The sequence below is a fragment of the Choloepus didactylus genome, chromosome 11, assembly GCF_015220235.1.
Source record: "Choloepus didactylus isolate mChoDid1 chromosome 11, mChoDid1.pri, whole genome shotgun sequence".
Lineage (NCBI taxonomy): Eukaryota > Metazoa > Chordata > Mammalia > Pilosa > Megalonychidae > Choloepus > Choloepus didactylus.
The window spans coordinates 2,941,990-2,946,445 of record NC_051317.1 but is presented as its reverse complement, the minus strand read 5'-3'; positions in this window follow the sequence as shown (position 1 = coordinate 2,946,445).

Sequence of the window (4,456 nt, the reverse complement as noted above, 5' to 3'; positions counted from 1 at the left end):
CTGGTCAGGGGAACAAACTTGCACTTCAGCTGTGATGCAGGAATTGAAACAACTAATAATAAGTCAATTCAAAAAGTTTAGGAAAGATATGGTGAAAGAGCTGACCCATATAATGAAAACACAGGACATACATAAGGTAGAAATTGAAAGTTCATAAAACCAACTGGCAGAATCTACAGAATCTTGTGTTGTGAAAGGCACAACACAAGAGATGAAAGACACACTGGAAACATATGACAGCAGATCTCAAGAGGCAGAAGAAAACACTCAGGAACTGGAGAACAAGGCATCTGAAAGCCTACACACAAAAGAACAGATAGATAAAAAAGAAGGTAAAGTTAAAAAAAAAAAAAGGAAAACAAGGAAAAAAAAAGATGTAGTGCCCCCTTGAGGAGCCTGTGGAGAATGCAGGGGTATTCGCCTACCCCACCTCCATGGTTGCTAACATGACCACAGACATAGGGGACTGGTGGTTTGATGGGTTGAGCCCTCTACCATAGGTTTTACCCTTGGGAGGACGGTTGCTGCAAAGGAGAGGATAGGCCTCCCTATGGTTGTGCCTAAGAGCCTCCTCCCGAATGCCTCTTTGTTGCTCAGATGTGGCCCTCTCTCTCTGGCTAAGCCAACTTGAAAGGTGAAATCACTGCCCTCCCCCCTACGTGGGATCAGACACCCAGGGGAGTGAATCTCCCTGGCAACGTGGAATATGACTTCCAGGGAGGAATGTAGACCCGGCATCGTGGGATGGAGAACATCTTCTTGACCAAAAGGGGGATGTGAAAGGAAATGAAATAAGCTTCAGTGGCAGAGAGATTCCAAAAGGAGCCGAGAGGTCACTCTGGAGGGCACTCTTACGCACACTTTAGACAACCCTTTTTAGGTTCTAAAGAATTGGGGTAGCTGGTGGTGGATACCTGAAACTATCAAACTACAACCCAGAACCCATGAATCTCGAAGACAATTGTATAAAAATGTAGCTTATGAGGGGTGACAATGGGATTGGGAAAGCCATAAGGACCACACTCCACTTGTCTAGTTTATGGATGGATGAGTAGAAAAATAGGGGAAGGAAACAAACAAACAGACAGACAAAGGTACCCAGTGTTCTTTTTTACTTCAACTGTTCTTCTTCTCTCTAATTATTATTCTTGTTATTTTTGTGTGTGTGCTAATGAAGGTGTCAGGGATTGATTTAGGCGATGAATGTACAACTATGTAATGGTACTGTAAACAATCGAAAGTACGATTTGTTTTGTATGACTGCATGGTATGTGAATATATCTCAATAAAATGAAGATAAAAAAAATAAATGACAAGAAAAAAAAAAAAAAAAGAACAGATAGAGAAAAGAATGGAAAAATACAAGCAACGTCTCCGGAAACTTAAAGACAAAATGAAAAGCAAGAATTTACGTGTCACTGGTGTCCCAGAAGGAGAAGAGAAGGGAAAAGGGGCAGAAGCAATAATAGAAGAAATAATCAATGAAAATTTCCCATCTCTTGTGAAAGACATAAAATTACGGATCCAAGAAGCGCAGCATACCCCAAACAGAATAGATCTGAATAGGCCTACACCAAGACACTTAATAATCAGATTATCAAACATCAAAGATAAGGAGAGAATCCTGAAAGCAACAAGAGAAAAGCAATCTATGACATACAAAGGAAGTTTGATAAGACTATGTGTTGATTTCTCCATAGAAACCATGGAGGCAAGAAGGAAGTGGTGTGATATATTTAAGACACTGAAAGAGAAAAACCACCAACCAAGAATCCTATATCTGGCAAAACTATCCTTCAATTATGAGGGAAATCTTAAAATATTCTTTGACAGACAATGACAGAGTTTGTGAACAAGATACCTGCTCTACAGGAAACACTAAAGGAAGCACTGCAGACAGAAAAGACAGGAGTAAGAGATTTGGAAAACAATTTTGGGAGATAGTAGCAGAGCAATGTAAGTACACTGAACAAAGATGACTGTGAATATGTTGAAAGAGGAAGGCTTTCAAGCACAGTGACCTGAGGCATCACAGGGTGTAACAAGAGGAAGGCTTTCTGGTGTCTGTGGGACACCAGAACAAAAGACAAATGATAAACACTGGGACTATGTAATTCAGGGAAACCTAGGGTGCTCAATGATTGTAATAAAAGGTACAAATATGTTTTTACATGTGGTAGAACAATTGAATGTAAACATTGCAAGGTGTTAAAAATGGGGTGGGATTTGGGGGAAAATACAATGATTGCAACTAGAGGTGAGAATTAACAGAAACAATTGTATTATGCTTCCTTTAAGGTAATAAAGGCAATATACCAAAGCTAAATGCATATGGGGGGGGGAGGAATCTCTCTATATAGATTTGCCTATTCTGTACATTTCATGGAGTCATACAATATATGTTTTTTTGTGTGTCTAGCCTCTTTCACTGAACATAGTGCTTTCAAGTTTCATCCATGTTGTACCATTTATCAGTACTTGATTCCTTTTCATACATGAATAATATTCCCTCATGTGGCTATGCCACATTTTGTTTATCCATTCATCAGTTGATGGAAACTTGGGTTGTTTCCACCTGTCTCAGTTTGCCAGGGCTGCTCTGACAAATACTACACAATGGGCTGACTTAACTACATAAATTTATTGGCTCATGGTTATTGGTTCACGGAGGCCGTAACTCAAAACCAAGATGTCAGCAAGACCATAATTTCTCCTGGAAATCTGTAGCTTTTGGGGGTGGCTTGCTGTAATCCTTGAGGTTCTTGGATTGCATCTCTGCCTGCTGTCACATGGTGATGATCTCTCTTCTTGTATCTCCCCTTTTGGTTTCCACTGACTTCTAGCTTCTTCCTGTGGCTTTATCTGAGTGATGGGGTCTGAATTGACTCTTTTGAAGGCCTCCAGTCATACAGATTGAGACCCATGCAGATTCAATATGGCCACACCTTAACAAATAATACCATCTCCAAAAAATTCTATTTACAAATGGGTTGAGAGTCACAGGAATGTGGATTAAGATTTGAACATGTCTTTTGTGTGGAATATGATTCAATCCCCAACACCACCTCTTCAATATTATGAAAAATGCTGTTATAAACATTCATGTACAAGTTATTGCATGGACATATGTTTTCATTTTCTCGGGTATATACCTAGGAGTGGAATTGTTGCATCACATGGCAACTCAATGTTTAATTTTTTAACAGACCATTTTCCAAAATGGCTGTACCATTTCATATTCTAATTGACAACATATGATGGTTCCAATTTCTCCACATCATTGGAGAAACAATGGTTATTGTTTGTCTTATTTTATTTTAGCCATCTTAGTGGATTTAAAGTTGTATTTCATTATTGTTTTGTTTGCATTTCTATAATGACTAATAATGTTGCGTATCTTTCCATGTATTTCTTAATCATTTGTATGTCTTTGAAGCAATGCCTATTCAAATCCTTTGCCAATTTTTACATGAATTGAATTTGCATTGTTGAGTTTTAAGAGTTCTCTATATATTCTAGATACAAATCTCTTATCAGACATACAGTTTGTAAATATTTTCTCCCATTCCTAGTGTTGTCATTTCACTTACTTGATAGTGTTTTTTGAAGCACAAAAGTTGTAAATTTTGATGAAGATTAATTTACCTATCTTTTGTTTTGTTGCTTGTGCTTTAAGTGTCACATCTAACAAAACTTCACCTAACTCAAGGATATGAAGATTTAGCCTATATTTCCTTTTAAGAGTTTTATGGTTTTAGCTCTTACTTTTAGGTCTATCATTTATTTTGAATCAACTTCGTATGTAATGTGAGGAAAGGATCCAACTTCATCTTTACCACATGGATATCTAAGTGTGCTGGCACTATTTGTTGAAAATACTTTTCTTTACCCATTGAATGGTCTTGGTACCTTTGTTAAAAATCAATTGGCCATAAATTTGAGAGTTTATTTCTGGACTCTCAATTCTATTCCATTTATATATGTCTGACCTATGCCAATACCACACAATGTTAATTACTGTAAATTTGTAGTAAGTTTTGAAATAAAGAAATGTGATCCCCCAACTTTGTTCTTTTTCAATTGTTTTGGATATTCTGGTTCCCTTGCACTTCTACGTGAATTTTGGGATCAACCTGTCAACTTCTGTAAAGAAGCCTGCTGGGATAGGGATTTCTTGAATCTGTAGATCAAGTTGGGGGATATTGCCATTGAAACAATATTAAGTACTCCAAACCATGAACATTGGATATCTTTCCATTTATTTATGTCTTCTTTAATTTCTTTCATTGATGTTTCGTAGTTTTTAAGTGCACACATCTTGTACTTCTTTTAAGTTTATTCCAAGTGTTTTATTGTTTCTGATGATATTGCAAATAGAATTTTTAAAATTCACTTTCAAATTATTTATGACTACATAATTGATTTTTGTAGATTGATCTCATATCCTTCAACCTTG